The 19,377-nt window shown below is 48.4% G+C and overlaps 1 pseudogene; it reads right to left on the bottom strand.

Annotated features, from left to right (window-relative positions):
• Positions 1-710: 710 nt before the first annotated feature.
• LOC147106966 (uncharacterized) lies at positions 711-1,549 on the bottom strand (annotated as a pseudogene).
• Positions 1,550-19,377: the final 17,828 nt, after the last annotated feature.

Raw genomic sequence — 19,377 nt, 5'->3', positions numbered from 1 at the left:
CTCCAACCAGCATCCTGTCTTAACCTCGCACTGCTGAACACGACATTAAATGGAATGAAGGGCCGCTGTGCCACCTGTGTTTGACCCACCATGGCATGTCAAAGGCTGGCTATTGGGCAACAAGGGTTATCCACTGATGGCATGGTTCACGATTCCGGAACCCACACACACATGCACAGCAGGCCTACAATGAGAGCCATGCTGCCACAAGGAACATTATAGAGCACACCAACGGCGTCCTCAAGCCACACTTCTGCTGTCGGGACCACTCTGGAGGAGCCCTGCAGTACTCAGCTGAGCGGGTATCAGGATTTGTAGTGGTCTGCTGCATGTTGCACAACCTCGCTATTATGAGGGAACAGCCCTTGCCACCACTTATCAGGTGAGAAGCTGAGGAACAGGAGCACAAGGAAGAGGAGCAGGAGGAAGTGCAACAGGAACTGAAGGAACAGGAAGAGGGAGGCAAATATAGACAACATAGACAGCCCCTTTCTGCCCTGGGTCTACGTGATAGAATAATTCATGAGCAATAGCAGTAACCTCAACCACACTTCCCCATTCACCAACAGTCCCACACTCCTTACCTTTCCTCTATCACTGACCATCACATCGTCTCCTTTCCGACAACACAAAAATAAAAACCACCAGGAAATGCACATTCCAATCCAATTTTATAAATTCAATCATGGCATAATGCATACAAAAATAAACTAATCATCCATGTGCATTCCCTTAGTGCCTGTTTGCCGTGTGCCTTACCTATCCTAGTGCTCCTTGGAGGTGTTTCCCCGGCGGCTGCCTCATGGATGGTGGAAGGCTGCTGACCTTCAATTGAGGAGGCTGCAGATGGCCTTGGAGGGCGGCCTTGAGCAGTTCTGGGCCTAGAAGGCCCAGCTTCGGCCTGCACCATCTCGGCCTGGGCTGCAGCAGCCTGGGCTGGCTGGCTGACAGGCAACAGCAAGGGCACTGGCGGAGAGGCAGGGATGGGAGCAGGAACACTGTCATCCTGGGAGAGGATAGCAGGTTCCTGTCCTGTGAAGCCACTGCCACTCTCCCGGGGCGGCACCTCAGCAATCCTACTGATCTGTTGGAGAACAGATTGATGGACTGCTGTGACCTCTTGGAAGCCCCTTTGAACCGTGGTATCCAGAGCCATGATGGCAGCAGCCTGAGCTTGCAGGGCAGCAGTCTGAGCTTCCACTGCAGCACTCAGACCTTTGATGGAAGCTGTTTGTGCTGCAATGGAAGTTGTGACATCGACCAACAAATGTTGCATCATGGTAGTTTCCACAGATGTGTGGATAGAGGTGACCACCCATTCCATGTTGGAAAGGATAGGCTCCAAGCTCTCTGCAAAGCCCTGTGCCAAATTGGTGCTGGACTCCTCCATGCTCCTTGACATTGTGCGCAGGCTTTCTGGCAGGCTTTCCAGTGCACCAAGCATTTGTTTATGTACGCCCATCAGCCTTCTTCTGTAGCCTGGCCCATCAAAGTCCTCATCTGGCTCCTCTGCAGCAGAATTAGTACGCGACCTTTCCCTCCAGTGGGCTGGCACCTGTGCTACCCTTTCCTCCCGCATTGCCTCCTGCGCACTTGTGCCCAGTCTCTGACCATGTGCAGATCCTTCCTCTATCCTAGCCTCTAAAATACGCACAGTGTCAATCTCTGAGCTGGTGGTTGCGAGTGTAAGAACGAGTGACGGTGCTCTTCATCTTCACTGTCTTCTTCCTCTTTCTCCTCTGGCTGGGAACATTCCAGTTCTTGAGTATCTGAAATGGAAAACGGACAAGGGTTGGATTGTGGTGGGGCAAGAGGAGAAAGTAAGAAGTGTGTGCCTACACCATCTGCGGCTTGTGATTCAGAAGAGATTGTGGGATGAGGGAAAAGTGGGATGAAAGAAGGAAGATTAGGTATGCAGATACCCTCATCATCGATCCCCCTGCCCTGCCAGTGGCCATGGCCTCAGTGATGCCCCTTCCCATGATGGACAGCACTGTCTCCTCCATGGGGGTTAAAAGAGTCAGGCGTGCTCGTCCCCCTCCAGTTCTTTCCTGCTGCCTCCTGTTATGCGCCACTTTCTCCTGCAAGAAAGAGGTGAAGTGTGTCAGTGAGTGTCCTGCAATATGTTTGGGTGATGTGGCTGTCATGATTGAATAGCTACCAGTGTGTGCGAGCTGTGAGTTGTGGGTGCAAGGCTTACAACCATGCTAAGGTGAAGTAAAGCATATGAATTGAAGCATTACGTACTGATTGATAGAGACTGTTGGTAGGTGAGTGATGGGGGTGTAGTAAATTGAGCAGTGGATGAGGCTAGTGGTGCAGTTGTTAGGAGATGCCATTTGAAGATAAACAACTTGTGTCAGATCGTTAAACTTCTTCCTGCACTGCATCCAGGTAATCTTCTTGGCATTGACCTCCACCTCTACTTCTTCCCACTGCCTCCTGAGCATATGTCCCTGCCCCGCCCCCCGCGGATACAGGAAATCTCTCCTTCTCTCCACCTCTTCCACCAAGACTTCTAGTGCTTCATCTGAAAACCTTGGTGCATGCTCTCTCGCAAGTTCAGCCATTCCTCAAAGTATCACAGCCCAGATTCACTTTACAAAAAGCTCCCACCACTTCTTGTAGCCACAATCCACCTCCCTTTTAAGAGATGCAGGCTGCCTTTAAGTAGTTGCGATATCGGGCCTGCTGCTGATATGTGCAGTCAATGAACAGTGCAGGTTACGCTGGCTGCATTTAAAACAGTAGGCAGCACAAATTTAACATGCTGCCTGCATCACAATGAACGGGCGTGAGTTAATCGTGTACCGCAATTCACATGTCCATTTTCGGGGGTTAGCCGATTTAACCACTGGTATATATTGGACTCTTCTAATGATAAGTGCACCACCCATTGTAGTACTGAACCATGCAGACTAGGAAGGTCCCAGATGCCCAGATTGTGCTGAGTTAGCTGATCTAAGCCAGAGGAGAGGTTGGAATTCTATGACTGGTCTCAGCACTCTGAACTAGGGAGGATATAAATTAGCGAGTGTCCCAACTCAATGATCACAGTTTAGTCACTCATGTTGAAAAGTGCATGTATGTGGATGTCAATTGAGGGCAGGATCTGGCTCATCTGTGAGCTCCCCATGGTCAAATAGTCTGCCAACACTCATTGTTTAGAGTCACACACAAAAAATGACCACTTTAGATTGTACCAAAGAGACCAAAAATGGGGAAGGGGACTAGGGTAAATGATTACAATGTGCAGTTTACACATTTAAACATTAAGCACAGACACCAAATATGCATATATATCTATATACTATATTATAAATCCTATTTTTGCAGGCATTTTCTGTCCACAAAACCTCACATCTTGTTGTCACATTTTTGTTACACTTTTGTGTCAACTTTTGCCATTATTAATTGCTGTGTTCACATTTATAATGGAAACTACCTATGTAAGATTATGAACAACTTGCATTTATATAGCGCCTTTAACATAGAAAAACGTCCTAAGCTGCTTCACAGAGGTATAATCAGACAAAAATGGATGCCAAGCCAAAGAAGGAATTATTAGGATGGACAATTAAAAGCTTGCTCAAAGAGGTGGGTTTTAAGGAGGGTCTTAAAGGAAGAAAGGTAGGTGGAGAGGTATAGGGAGGGAATTCCAGAGTGTGGCGCTCAGGCAGCTGAAGGCACAGATACCAGTGGTAAGGTAAAGAGAGGAGGATGCTCAAGGTGCCAGAATTGAAGGAACAGAGAATACTGAAGGGAGGGGGTTGTAGGCCTGGAAGAAGTTACAGAGATAGGGAGGGACAAGGCTAAGAATAAATTTAAACATGGTGATGAGAATTTTAAATTGCAGCTGTGGGGAACTGGGAACCAATGTAGATCAGCAAAGATACGAGTGATGGTGTGTGGGACTTGGTGTGCAATAGGATAAGGGCAGCATAGTTTTGGATGAGCTGATGTTTACAGAGTGTGGAGGATGAGGGACAAGCCAGGAGAGCATTGCAATAGTTGATTCTGGAGGTGACTATGGCATAGATGAGTTTCGGCAGAAAATGGGCTGAGGCGGGGCACAGGCAGGCCATGTTATGGAAATTGAAGTAGGGAGTCTTTGTAATAAGAGGACATGAGTTTGGAATCTCACCTTAGGTTCAAATAGGACACTGAGGCTGCAAACAGTCTGATTCAAGCAGAGACAGTGGCCATAGAGGGGGATAGAAATTGTGGCAAGGGAACACAGTGGGGGCCAAAGGAAAAGGTTTCAGCTTTCCCCATGTTTAGCTGAAAATGATTGTCACTCATCCAAGACTGGATATCAGACAAGCAGAGACAGTGGCGGGGTCGAGACAGGTGGTGGAGAGGTAGAGCTGGGTGTCATCAGTGTACATGTGGAAATTAACCCTATGTCTTCGGATGATGCTATCAAGGGTTAACATGTAGATGAGGAAGAAAAAGGACCGCATAAGAGATTAGCATGCAAAATTAAGGCACATGGGATTGGGGGCAAGGTACTGACTTGGATAGAGAACCGATTGGCTGACAGAAAGCAAAGAGTTGGAATAAACGGGTCATTTTCCGAGTGGCAGGCAGTGACTAGTGGGGTACCAAAAGGATCGGTCCTAGGACCCCAGCTGTTCACAATATATATTAATGATCTGGACGAGGGAATTGGATGTAATATCTCCAAATTTGCAGACGACACAAAGCTGGGTGGGAGGGTATGCTGTGAGAAGGATGTCGTGAAACTCCAGTACGATTTGGACAGGTTGGGTGATTGGGCAGAAACATGGCAAATGCACTATAATGTGGATAAATGTGAGGTTATCCACTTTGGTGGTGTAACGTCCGTATGTAATTGAGATACGGACTGCAGGAGTTGGTTATAACAGGTGTTTACTGAATGGAGACAAAACTGGAACTACTATACAAAGTTACTGCACAGGCTTATATACCGGGGTGGTCACTACTGGTACTGCAGTATACAGGGGCTGCAGAATATAGTTCCTTCTTCAAAGTACATACACTACAATTCCTCCCCTTTTAGCTAAACAGTACATAACATTCGATTAATAATTAAATAACATATTTACAATTACAGTTGCTATATACATTAGCTGAAGTTAAGCAATTATAAATTCAGTCTTTGAGGAGGCTTCCTGATTCTGTCCGGATAACGCCTCTTTGGGGTATCAGGTTCTTCTGGCAAAGTTGATTCGGGATCAACGTCGTTGTTTGGTTCGTCTGCTTCCAATATCACCGATTCTGAGGTAGATGCAATTGGTACTTCGGTTTCATCACCAGGTGTATCGGATCGTGGTGTGGATTTGACGTTTTCCAGTGGCTCTAGAATCTGGTCAGCATGGCGTCTTACAATGCTCTCTCTAACGTCCACGGTATACATTAGAGGTCCTTGCCGTGTGCAGATCGTTCCTGGCTGCCATTTCTCTGTGCGGTAGTCCCGGGCCAAAACTGGTTGACCTATCTTAAAACTCCTGGTTGGCCTTTCATTCATATTCTGAAACTGCCTGTTCTCCACATCTCTTCTGATGTTTGGCTTAACCAAATCCAAGCAGCATCTTAGTCTTCGATTGAAGAACATCATGGCTGGAGTTTGGTTGGTAACCGCATGTGTCGCATTCCGGTAGGCAAACAAGAAGTTATCCACCTTGTGTTGTAGGGGTATGTCTTCATTACACATTGCCTTGATAGCCTTCTTGAATGTTTGAACGAACCTCTCAGCCAATCCATTGGTGGCTGGATGATATGGGGTGGATGTGTAATGCTTAACACCATTGTTATTTAAGAACCTCCGGAACTCTTCAGACACAAACTGCGGTCCACTGTGGTCCATTGTCGGAGCAAATCTGTTCAGGCAGCCCATTTCTGGCGAATATGGTTCGTAAGACTGTGATGGTTTTTTCTGTGGTGGTTGAGGACATTTTTATTACCTCTGGCCACTTTGAATGTGCATCCACTGCAATTAAAAACATCGAGTCCATAAATGGACCAGCAAAATCAATGTGCACCCTTTGCCTTGGAGATGAGGGCCACTCCCATGGATGTAGAGGGGCTTGTGGTGGGGCGTTTTGGACCTTCTGGCATCCTGTACAGCTCTTGGTCATCTTTTCGATTTCTCTATCGATTCCTGGCCACCACACAAACGCTCTGGCTAAGTTCTTCATTTTTACCCCTCCCAGATGACCCTCATGAAGCTCATTGAGCACTCTATCCTTCAATTTGGGTGGAATTACTACTCTGGATCCACACATCAAGGTTCCTCGGCACACTGACAGCTGTTCTCTTCTCGGCGAGAATGCTGGCAACAGTGGTTCGCCATGTGCTGGCCATCCGTTCACCGTTAAATCATAGACCCTGGAGAGTGTCGGGTCATTTTGTGTTTCCTTTTCTATGTTTGCATTCGTCACAGGTAGACATTCGACTATGGTCGAGTGGAATATCTCCACAGGATCCACTGCAGGTGCTTCTTCCACCGTCGGCAACGGTAGGCGCGACAATCCATCAGCATTCCCATGCTGTTTAGTTACTTTGTACTCGATGTCATATTGGTGTGCCCCTAGGAAAAGGGACCACCTCTGTAGCCGTTGTGCTGTCATTATCGGGACGCCCTTCTTAGGGTTGAAAATGGAGACAAGAGGTTGATGATCAGTTAGTAGAGTAAATTTCTGTCCGTGCAGGTAGTGATTGAACTTCTTCACCCCCCACACCAGGCTGAGGGCCTCTCTGTCAATCTGGGCGTAGTTATGCTCGGCTGCAGTTAACGAGCGTGACGCAAAAGCTATCAGCCTCTCTGAACCATCAAGGGATTTATGTGACAGTACCACTCCAACGCCGTAGGGAGACGCATCACACGCCAGTCTTATCGGTAGTGATGGGTTGTAGTGAGCCAATACTTCTCTTGAAGTGATCAGGCCTTTACACTTCTGAAAGGCCCGCTTACATTCATCGCTCCATTTCCATGCTACTCCAGTTTGTAGCAGGGCGTTCAGTGGGTGCAGAATTGTGGACAAATTCGGCAAAAACTTATGGTAGTAATTCACCAATCCGAGGAATGACCTCAGTTGCGACACATTTTCAGGTGCTGGAGCCTTAACTACCGCTTCAATTTTGTCAGGGGACTTATGTAACCCCTCTTCATCAATCACGTGGCCACAGTACGATATTTGCTTCTTAAAAAACTCGCACTTGGGGCAATTGGCTCGTAGCCCATGTTCTCTTAGTCTAGTGAGCACCTGCTCTAGGTTGACAAGGTGTTCACTGTCATTTTCACCTGTCACTAGGATGTCGTCCAAGTAACACTGAGTCCCCGGAATCCCTTGCAGGACTTGTTCCATCGCTCTTTGCCATATAGCCGGAGCTGATGCAACTCCGAATACCAGTCGATTATACTGGTAAAGACCTTTGTGAGTGTTTATCGTGAGATATTTCCTAGAGGATTCTTCAACATCCATCTGCAAATATGCTTGCGCTAGGTCAATTTTTGTAAAACGTTTCCCTCCAGATAGTGAGGCGAAAATATCTTCTATCCTCAGAAGAGGATACTGTACTGTGTGAAGGACTGGGTTCATAGTCACCTTGAAGTCCCCACAGATGCGAACCTTCCTTGGCTCCTCAGACTTATTGTTTAACGTTTTCTTCATGACAGGAATGATGGGTGTCGCCCACTCGCTCCAGTCTACCTTAGTTTGCACGCCTGCATTCTCCAGATTCTCCAGCTCTGCCTCGACGGCTGGGAGAATTGCATACGGTACCGGTCTTGCTTTGAAAAACTTGGGAATTGCATTCTCTTCTATTTTTATCGAGGCGGTTACGCCTTTAAGAGTTCCCAGTTCTTGTTGAAATACCTCTTTAGCGTTAGCCAAGATTTTTGACAATCGTCCAGGTGTGATGTCGTCATCCTTTTTACCAGCCACCGTCAGTGCCTGAATGGAGTGCCAGTCTAAACTTACCTTTCTGATCCATTCACGTCCCAATAACGGCGGTCCACCATCTTGCAGTATGTACAGATACAATTTCTGTATTTCCTTGCCGTTGTATTCGACAGGCACCCTTATTTTCCATCTGGGGTATACTTTCTGCCCCGTATATGTCTTCAAGACAATGGATGTGTCTTTCAAGGGTATGTGTGAGAATAGCCGCTCGTAGTCTCGTCGATTCATGATGGTCAGGGCTGATCCTGTATCCAATTCCATTTTGACTTGGGACCCTGCTATCGTGAGGGTGACCCAAATGGTTCAGTGATCCTCTTTTGTGATTACGTTGTGTAGTTTGAGACAGCTTAGTCTCTTGTTCCCGGATTCACTATCGCTCTTCTGGTCTTCAGAACTACTGTCCGTCATCTTTTGTACTTTCCTGTACTTTTCCTTAGTAGTCTTTTTGTTGTCATTAGTCTTCTTCCCGGACCTGCAAACTCGTGCAATGTGTCCCATCTTTCCGCATTGCCTGCATGTTTTGTCCTTGGACCAGCAGTCCTTCTGGTCATGGGTTGTTCTGCCGCAGCGATAACATTTTTCAAATCCCCATACCATTTCATGGGTGCCGTATTCCTGTGGCTTTTGCTGTATTTCTGCAGCTCCCCTTGCTGCTGCTTTGTACGATACTGCCACACTGAAAGCCTTATCTAGCGTCAGCTCTTTCTCTGAGAGTAACCTCTTCTGGGTTCCTTGACTCAGGAGTCCACAGACAAATTTCTTCCGTAGGGTATCTGCCAGTCCTGCTCCGAACTGGCAGTGCTTTGATAGCTTGCGTAGTTCCGTAAGGTAATCAGCATTGCTCTCATCTTTATGCTGATTTCTCTTGTGGAATTTAAATCTTTCTGCTATCAGCAGCGGTGTAGGATTTAGGTGTTCCTGTAGGATATCAACAATTTCATTAAAACTCTTCGCCATCGGCTTGACTGGAGTGATCAGGTTCCGCAATAGGCCGTACTTTCTTGCGCCCATTAAGTTTAGTAGTACCGATGCCTTTTTCTCATTGGCTACTTCATTTGCCTTTCAATATACTTCGACTCTTTCCACATACGTGGTCCAGTCTTCTATTGCATTATCGAAGGCAGTGATATTGCCAGTCTTCGGCATCTTGGAGATCTAAGATGGCGCCTCCCGTGCTTTGCCTTCTTCCCCGATTGAACAAAATGGCGCCTCCCGCGCTTTGCCTTCTTCCCCGCTGGATTAAGATGGCGCCTCCCGCGCTTTCTGTCTTTTCTGCTGCTGCTAGCGCTGTTGCTGGTGTTTTTATGCCTTGATGATGATGCCCTATGGTCTTCGCGCACTTCCCCCCCGCGCTGCTGCTAACGCCGCTCTCCGCAGTCCCCGTGGCAAACTGCAGCTCCTCGCGGCTTTCTGCGCTTCTAATTTCATTTATTTTAATTACTGTTCCCGTCGTCAGAGCAGACCCTATGGGACACTTTCCTCCCTCTTCTCGGGTCTGTACGCTGCCCGGCTTCATAGCACCGGCCGCGCCCTGTGTGCTCCACCCTCTCTCTCTCTCTCCTCTTCCCGACAACGCTGCTTGGCCCCGTTGAAAAGCCACCCGATCGAGCTCTAGCCCGCTGCAGCCCAGGAAGGATCAGTGTACTACCTGCCACCAGCCCGATTAGCTGGAACACCATAGACTGGATAACCAAGCCCAGCTCTCAACAGCCTCTCCTGCAAATCTTCGAATTCGATGAATCAGAGGGCGGTTGCCCACGGTCAACGCCCGTTTCTTCTGTTTGCTTTTTTTTTCTTTTTGGATTTCTTCCTTCTGGCCTCGACCTCTAACAACTTCGCTTCAGGGATGGATCCCCGTGAGGTGGTGCAGAACTGTAGGTAAGTTCGGACCTGTTCGTCGCCAGTGTAACGTCCGTGTGTAATTGAGACACGGACTGCAGGAGTTGGCTATAACAGGTGTTTACTGAATGGAGACAAAACTGGAACTACTATACAAAGTTACTACACAGGCTTATATACCGGGGTGGTCACTACTGGTACTGCAGTATACAGGGGCTGCAGAATATAGTTCCTTCTTCAAAGTACATACACTACAGGTGGCAAAAACAGGAAGGCAGATTATTATTTGAATGGCAATAGATTGGGAGAAGGGGAAGTGCAAAGAGACCTGGGTGTTCTTGTGCACCAGTCGCTGAAGGTAAGCATGCAGGTGCAGCAGGCGGTTAAGAAGGCAAATGGTATGTTGGCCTTTGTAGCAAGAGGGTTCGAGTACAGGAACAAGGATGTCTTGCTGCAGTTGTACAGGGCCTTGGTGAGACCGCACCTTGAGTATTGTGTGCAGTTTTGGTCGCCTTATCTGAGGAAGGACGTTCTTGCCATGGAAGGAGTGCAGCGAAGATTCACCAGGCTGATACCTGGGATGGCAGGAATGACGTATGAGGAGAGATTGTGTCGATTGGGCTTATACTCACTGGAGTCTAGAAGATTGAGAGGGGATCTCATCGAAACCTATAAAATTCTGTCAGGCCTGGACAGACTAGATGCAGGAAGGATGTTTCCGATGGCCGAGGAGTCCAGAACCAGGGGTCATAGTCTAAGGATAAGGGGTAAGCCATTTAGGACTCAAATGAGGAGGAATTTCTTCACCCAGAGAGTGGTGAACCTGTGGAATTCTCTGCCACAGAGGGCGGTGGAGGCCAGTTCATTAAATATATTCAAGAAGGAGTTGGATATATTTCTTAAGGCTAAAGGGATCAAGGGATATGGGGAGAAGGCAGGGACAGGGTACTGAATTTGGATGATCAGCCATGATCGCATTGAATGGCGGAGCAGGCTCGAAGGGCCGAATGGCCTACTCCTGCTCCTATCTTCTATCTTCTATGACTGGGCTAGATCGTTGGAGGACTCCAGAAGTAATGGTGATGGGGTGAGAAGAGAAGCCACTGCTGAAGATGCTCTGGCTATGATTGAATAAGTAAGAAAGGAACCAAGTGATGGCAATCCTGCTGAGCTGGACAATGGAGAAATGGCATTGAGGATAATGCAGTTGGCTGTGTCAAAGGCTCAGAGTTGAAGAGGGAAAATGGACCGTGATCATAGTCACAGAGGATGTCATTTGTGCCTTTGATTAGGGTCGTTCCAGTGCTCTAGCGGGATGAAAACCTGGTTGGAGAGCTTCAAACATGGAATTGTGGGAAAGACGGGCAAGGATTTGAGAGGCAACAGCATGTTCAAGGAGAGTAGGAAGGCAGAGGAGTAGTGATGGAGTGAGTAGGGATTGGGGGGCAAAGTACTTGAGAGGGTTGGCATGATGAGGTAACAGGAGGGGGAGAATACAGGAAAAAAGGGTGCGAGAGGGACCAAGAGAAAAATAAAATGGAGATAGAAGTAATGGACTCATTGTCACACCATCCTACCAGTGATGGAACTGCAATACCTCAGTTTCCTAGTTCCTTAGTCTAAACTGCACAGAAACTCCTTTGCTCCAACCGACTCTACCTGTTTGCTTCCCAAATTGCCGTAACCTTTGCTATGTAACTATAAATGACATTAAATCAAAGTATTATATAAAAATAAGGACAGAATGAAAGATGTCTGTGTACCCTTGTCCAATTATCCACAACCTGTAATCCCACCTTCTGAAGACTACAATTGTTCTTGACGCTAGTAAACACCACAAGAGATCGACTACTGTATATAAAAACATGTCCTCTTTGTGGTTCGAATTCAGATAAAGATTTTCTAAATTCCAATTTTCCAAGTCACAGCTGGAATACTCACTTATCTCTGACATAAACCCATTGCATGATAAAAGCAAACCACAATGAGGAGAAAGATTAAAACTTCCACCCATCAATTAAGGACTTAAGCCAAATTTGTAAGCATGCTACAAAGGGGTTAGTAACCAGTCTGAAAGCTACTGCAGCTAAGAAAGTTGGAAGTCCAAAACGTTAGAAAAAGAAGGCTCTTCTAAGCCTTTCCCGTACTTGATATGGTATTTATTGCCAATTTACATCTTTCTCATTGAATACCACAGACAATTATATTGTAGGAATTAACGAATTCCTATGAATAACTGAGATCGACACAGGGGAACAATTAAACAGGTCTTTACTCAACAAAGATGCCACGAGGACTGACTGGGCAGTCCCGTGGTTTGCGACGTGACGTCATCGCGTTTTCCCGCGCTATTAAAGGGGCCACGCCCCGTACATGCAAACTCTATATACAAAACACAGTAATGCCTAACAAAATGGTACAAGTTTAGGCTGGTGTTAGAACATCGTTAAAGAGAATTATATACAGCTAGCCAGAGTCATTCAGTGGTTCTGCCACATGTGCCCCTCCCCAGAATTCGCTTTAACAGACAAAGTCAAATGGTGAGGGGGTCTGACAAGCCTGTCAGAACGACTCCTGTACTCTCGAGGCAGAGGCTGCTGGGCGGCTGGCGGTCTGGCGGGCGGTCGCACTTGGTCTGCCATAACGACGACGGGTGGCCGACCCCGCCTCGGCGGTTGTGTTGTCTCGACGGGGCGGTCGAGGTCCAAATGTGCTGGCTTTAAGCGGTCGACCGAAATGTGGTCCGGTTTACCACCGACATCTACCATGATGGTTTTGTCCCCTGCTTCCAACACGCGGAAGGGACCGGTATATGGGGCCTTGAGCGAATCCCTATGTGCGTCATGGCGAATAAAAACGTATTCAGCCTTGTGAAGCTCCGTGGGACCTCTGCGGCCCGTGGTGTGAAGTGGGCACCGGTGCGAAACATCTGGCCGCCTCTTGGTGACTAGCAAGCTGGGCAGATGTGGACCATTGCTCCGTCGATGTTGGTAGGAAGTCCCCTGGGACCCGCAGCAGCTGACCATACACCAGCTCCGCTGATGAAGAGTGAAGGTCTTCTTTGGGGGCCGTGCGAATGCCCAACAGGACCCACAGTAGCTTCTCTGCCCATCCAGCATCCTGGAGGCTGGCTCTCAGGGCGGCTTTCATTGACTGGTGGAAGCATTCGCAGAGGCCATTCGCCTGTGGGTGGTAGGCTGTGGTGCAGTGTAATTTGACACCGAGTCCTTAGGCCATTGCATTCCAGAGTTCGGAGGAAAACTACGGTCCCCTGTCTAAAGAAATATCGGCGGGTACTCCGAAACGGGCGATCCAGGAGGAAATGAACGCCCTGGCCACGTCCGCCGAAGTAGTGGATGACAGGGGGACCACCTCCGGACATCTGGTGGTGCAGTCAACCATGGTCAGGATGTGTGAAAAACCATGGGAGGGTGGGAGCGGTCCTACCAGGTCCACGTTGACGTGGTCAAAACATCGCTCCGGAACTGTGAAGGCGGCCAACGGAGCTTTGATGTGGCGCTGTACCTTGGCCTTTTGGCAGACCACGCAGGTGTCGGCCCAGTCGCGGACATCTTTATGCATGCCATGCCATACAAATTTCGCTGAAATCAGTTTCTGAGAGGCCTTCATTCCAGGGTGTGACAACCCATGTATGGCGTCGAACACTTTGCAGCGCCAGACGACCGGCACGACAGGGCGAGGATCCTGTACGGAGACGTCACACAACAGCATGGTACCTGCTGAATGGAACTTGACGTCGGCCAACTGGAGGCCAGTGATGGCCATTCAGTAAGCTTGGACTTCCGGGTCTGAGGCTTGGTCCGCTGCCATGAGGGCGTAATCGATGCCCAAATGAACCGTATTCACGATCGCGCGGGAGAGGCAGTCTGCCACCAGGTTGTCCTTACCGGCCATGTGCCGTATATCCGTGGTGAATTTGGATATGTAGGTCAGTTGACGCTGCTGTCGGGCTGACCACGGTTCGGTGGTCTTGGACATTGCAAAGGTCAGCGGCTTATGGTCCACAAAAGCGGTGAAAGGACGTCCTTCCAGAAGGAACCGAAAATGGTGGATGGCCAGAAAAAGGGCAAGCAACGCCTGGTCGAACGTGCTGTATGCTCTCTCGTTCTGCCGTAGTTGACGGCTGAAGAATGCCAAAGGCTGCCACGTCCCGTTCACCCACTGCTGTTGCACAGCACCGACTGCATAGTCCGACGCGTCGGTGGTGAGGGCGATGGTGGCTCCTGGCAGCGGGTGCGCCAGCATAGTCGCGTTGGCTAAGGCGCTTTTGGTGTCGGCGAACGCTCGGGCCATGTCATCCGCCCAGTCTACTGGGTTCTTGCCGGTCTTGCCCTTGAGGGCCTCGTACAGGTGCTGCATGAGTAGTGCTGCCTTAGGCATGAAGCGGTGGTAAAAGTTTACCATGCCTAGGAATTCCTGCAGGGCCTTTATGTTCTGCGGGCATGGAAAGGATGTCATCGCCTCTACCTTCAAAGGTAAAGGAACCGCTCCCTCTGAGGTGATGCGATGCCCCAGGAAGTCAATTTGGTGCAGGCCAAACTGACACTTGGCCGGGTTGACAATCAGGCCGTGTTGGCCGAGGCGTCGAAAAAGGGTGCGTAGGTGACAGGTATGTTCTTCCTTAGTAGGACTGGCAATTAGAATATCGTCCAAGTAGACGAAGAGGAACTTGAGGTCCCGCAGCACGGAGTCCATCAGGCGTTGGAAAGCCTGGGCGGCGTTCTTTAACCCAAACGACATCCGTAAAAACTCGAAGAGGCCGAATGGGGTGATGACTGCGGTCTTCTGGACATCTTGTGGATGAACTGGGACCTGGTGGTAGCCCCGGATGAGGTCGACTTTTGAGAACACGGTATTCCCTGCCAAATGGGCAGAGAAATCCTGGATATGGGGGATCGGGTACCGATCAGGAGTGGTGGCATCGTTTAGTCGTCGCATGGCCGCCATCCGCCGCCAGGCTTCGGGACAATATGGAGGGGTGAAGACCAGGGACTATTCGACTGGCGAATAATCCCTAACCGTTCCATGGTTGCGAACTCCACCTTTACGACCGCCAGCTTGCCAGGTTCTAGGCACCGGGCCCGCACGTAGACTGGGGGGCCGTTGGTGGTGATGTGGTGTTCCACACCATGTTTCGTGGCTGTGGAGGAGAACGCGGGTCTTGTCAGGTCGGGGAATTCGCCGAGCAGGCGAGCGAACTCATCAGAAATCAGGAACGCACAGGAGACGGTGCGCGACGTAGTGTTATTGCGGTAACACGGAAGAGAATTAAAAGTTGCTGCGTTGATCAGCCGCCGGTTCCTAACGTCGACCAGGAGGCTGTTGGCGCACAGGAAATCCACGCCAAGGAGGGGCTGGGAAACTTTGGCCATAACAAACTCCCAGTGAAAACGTTGCCCCCCGAGGCACACCTCCACTCGCCATCTGCCGAAGGTCCGAATTGCTCCGCCATTGGCCGCTTCAAGGATGGGGCCGTGATTCCCCGTCTGCACATCGAGGGCAGACATGGGCGAAATGCTGCACTGCGCTCCAGTGTCACACAGAAAACGACGACCGGAGAGAGTATCAGTGATGAAGAGCAATTTTCCCGCATTGCCGATCGCCATCGCGGCCACGGGGTGCCCGTTAGACCCGTTCCTCGGTGGTCGCAGTGTCAGTCGTTGGTTTTTTGGGGGAAAACTGCAGGGAGGGCGGCAACGCTTCGCTTTCGCGCCAAACTGCGCGTGGTAGAAACACAGCCCAGCAGGCAGACGAGCTGGGGCAGTGTCTGCAGGGGATGGGTGCCTCATGGCGGCGCAGTACTGCCGAGTTACAGCGAAAATTTTGTCAGCCTCCGCAGTGAGTGTTGCGCAGTCTTCAGTTTCAGATCTGGCCAGGGCAGCTTGTACCTGTTCAGGCAGTTGGCTGAGGAAAATCTCGCGGAATAGGAAACATTCCCGTTCTGAGCCAAGGAGTGTGAGCATTTGGCTCATCAACTCTGAAGGCTTGGAGTCCCCGAGCCCGGGCATAGCGAGTAATCGACGGGCGCGCTCCGATTTTGTGAGCCCGAAAACCTGCAGTAACCATGCTTTGAGGGTTTCATACTTGTGCTCCGTTGGGGGGTTTTCAAGGAGGCTGACGATCCGAGAGGCGGTAGAGCTGTCGAGTGCGGTGACCACATAAAGATACTTGGTCTGATCCGCATCGATGTTCCTCAGGGCGAACTGGGCCTCGACCTGAATAAACCACGAGGGCGCTTGCTGCTCCCAGAACTGCGGTAGCTTTAGCGAAACAGCGTTTGCTTCCATGTTGTGCTCTTCTTTTGTGAAAACGTTCACAAAAACGGGGTCACCAATGTAGGAATTAACTAATTCCTATGAATAACTGAGATTGACACAGGGGAACAATTAAACAGGTCTTTACTCAACAGAGATGCCATGAGGACTGACTGGGCAGTCCCGTGGTTTGCGACGTGACGTCATCGGTTTGCCCGCGTTTTCCCGCGCTCTTAAAGGGGCCACGCCCCATGCATGCAAACTCTATATACAAAGCACAGTAATGCCTAACACAATGGTACAAGTTTAGGCTGGTGTTAGAACATCGTTAAAGAGAATTATATACAGCTAGCCAGAGTCATTCAGTGGTTCTGCCACAATATTTAGTTATCAAAAGCTACTGTTTGGTCCATGGCTCAGTAACTTGACAGAAGTAACAGGCCAAATAGCCAAAAAAATAAACAAACACAGATTAAAATGTAGCTACGTCGAAATATTTACTACAACCATTGTGGAGTGACTTTGTCTGTCACACCATAGTACAAGGAAACTGCAAAAAAATATGAGGCCAACATCTCCTCCAATTACAGTATGGTATTTTGCAGTAGCTGTGAACTAAAGGAGACAACAGATTTATAAACATAGCACTGATATTGAATGTAGCGTGACACAGACTAAGTGATATTTCATTAAAAGCAAAGGGGAAAGAGCTACAAGAGCAACAGAGTAAGGACCAACAGTGCGATGTAGATCTAAAGATTTTTTTTTAGGAAGTTCAATAGGGAAGAATATTGGTTAAACAAATTAGCATATAGGTTGCTAAGAATCAGAAAGCGTCTGGCAAGAACCAGCAGCTGTATGTGCTGAAATTGACACTGAGTGGTTGGATCCAGAATATTCTTGGCTTCCAGGAATTCCCACATTATGGAAGTTCTGCATAATAATGACCTTCCCTTCCCTGTTTTGCCTCAGTAAGTGTGATGAGCTAAACTAGGTGACAACTATCTCTTACCTGACCTCGTGTGATGGATCAGCCTTCCCTCAGCATCTGCCTCCTGCTCAGATCAATGTTGTTTTTTTTTAATTCATTGATGGGATGTGGGCGTCGCTGGCTAGGCCTGCGTTTAGTGCCCATCCCTAATTGCCCTTGAGACGATGGTGGCCTTCTTGAACCGCTGCAGTCCATATGGTGTAGGTACACCCACAATGCTGTTAGGAAGGGAGTTCCAGGATTTTGGCCCAGCGACAGTGAAGGAACGGCAATACAGGTCCAAGTCAGGATGGTGTGTGGCTTGGAGGGGAACTTGTAGGTGGTGATGTTCCCATGCTTCTGCTGCCCTTGTCCTTCTAAGTGGTAGAGGTCGCGGGTTTGGAAGGTACTGTTGAAGGAGCTTTGGCGAGTTGCTGCAGTGCATCTTGTTCCTGTACTCGAACCCTCTCGCTACCAAGGCCAACATACCATTTGCCTTCTTAACCGCCTGCTGCACCTGCATACTTACCTTCAGCGACTGGTGCACAAGGACACCCAGGTCTCATTGCATTTCCCCGTCTCCCAATCTATTGCCGTTCAGATAATAATCTGCCTTCCTGTTATTGCCACCAAAGTAGATAACCTTGCATTTATCCACATTATACTGCATCTGTCATACATCTGCCCAATCACCCAACCTGTCCAAATCATACTGGAGTTTCTCGGCATCCTCCTCACAGCACACAATCGCCCACCCAGCTTTGTGTCGTCTGCAAACTTGGAGATATTACATCTAGTTCCCTCGTTTAGATCATTAATATATATTTTGACTAGCTGGGGTCCTAGCACCGATCCCTGCGGTACCCCACTAGTCACTGCCTGCCACTCGGAAAAAGACCCGTTTATTCCAACTCTTTGCTTCCTGTCTGCCAGCCAGTTCTCTATCCAAGTCAGTACCTTGCCCCCAATCCCATGTGCTTTAACTTTACATGCTAATCTCTTATGCGGGACCTTATCGAAAGCTTTCTGAAAGTCCAAATACACCACATCCACTGGTTCTCCCTTATCTATTCTACCAGTTACATCCTCAAAAAATTCCAGTAGATTAGTCAAGTACGATTTACCTTTTGTAAATCCATGTTGACTTTGTCCGATCCTGTCACTGTTTTCCAAGTGCTCTGCTATTACATCTTTTGTAATGGACTCCAGCATTTTCCCCACTACCGATGTCAGGCTTACCGGTCTGTAATTCCCCGTTTTCTCTCTAACACCTTTTTTTAATGGTGGGGTAACATTAGCTACCTTCCAATCATGGGAACTGTTCCAGAATCTATAGAATTTTGAAAGATGACCAGCAATGCATCTACTATTTCTAGGGCCACTTCCTTAAGTACCCTAGGATGTAAATTATCAGGCCCTGGGGATTTATCTGCCTTCAATCCCGTCAATTTCCTTAACACCATTTCCCTACAAATACTGATTTCATTCAGTTCCTCCCTCTCATTAGACCCTATGTTCCCCGGCATCCCTGGGAGGTTATTTGTGTCCTCCTTTGTGAAGACAGAACCAAAGTATGTATTTAATTAGTCTGTCATTTCTTTGTTCCCCATTATAAAAAATTCCCCTGATTCTGACTGCAAGGAACCTACACTTGACTTCACCAATCTTTTTCTCTTCACATATCTATAGAAGCTTTTACAGCCAGTTTTTATGTTCCCTGCAAGCTTACTCTCATACTCTATTTTCCCCCACTTAATTAATCCCTTTGTCCTCCTTTGCTGAATCCTAAACAGAATTACCCCCACTGCAAGCACTTGCCAGGCAAAACTGCAGGTCCATATAGTTTCCACCCTGAGCTATTAAAAGAAACAGGCAAGGAAATTGGGTTGCATGAGTTATAATCTCCCAAAGCTCGCTAGATTCAGACATAATATCAGAGGATAGGAGGGTAAGTGCGAACTACATTGGGGTTGATGTTTGTCTTTACCGCTTGAATGTTAAGCGCATCTCAGTTGAGCACAAAACGGAAAGGAAAATCTGGTGAGGAGATTGTTACTTAGGAAAGGAAAATCCAGCAGGTTCTGTAAAGAGGGGGTGCAATCCTTCCTTCCAGATTGGCCTTTCTGTGCTCCGGCGAGACGATGCTTAATGCCCAGGTGGTAAAGGCGATATACATGAATGGAATCTCATCACAAGATGAGGCTCAACCATTATAATGCAGTAGCCTGCGAAAAGGAACACAACAGGCATCCTACTTTTTTAATTCATCAGAACACAATAAAATACCAGCACACTAAGTGTCAGAGCTTGCTCTTTTTATTACAGGATAATGCTAGGCAGAGGA

Source organism: Somniosus microcephalus, chromosome 15 (genome assembly GCF_052327205.1).
Source record: "Somniosus microcephalus isolate GS21.2 chromosome 15, FLI_Smic_1.0, whole genome shotgun sequence".
Lineage (NCBI taxonomy): Eukaryota > Metazoa > Chordata > Chondrichthyes > Squaliformes > Somniosidae > Somniosus > Somniosus microcephalus.
This window is presented reverse-complemented; position numbering and strand designations above follow the sequence as displayed.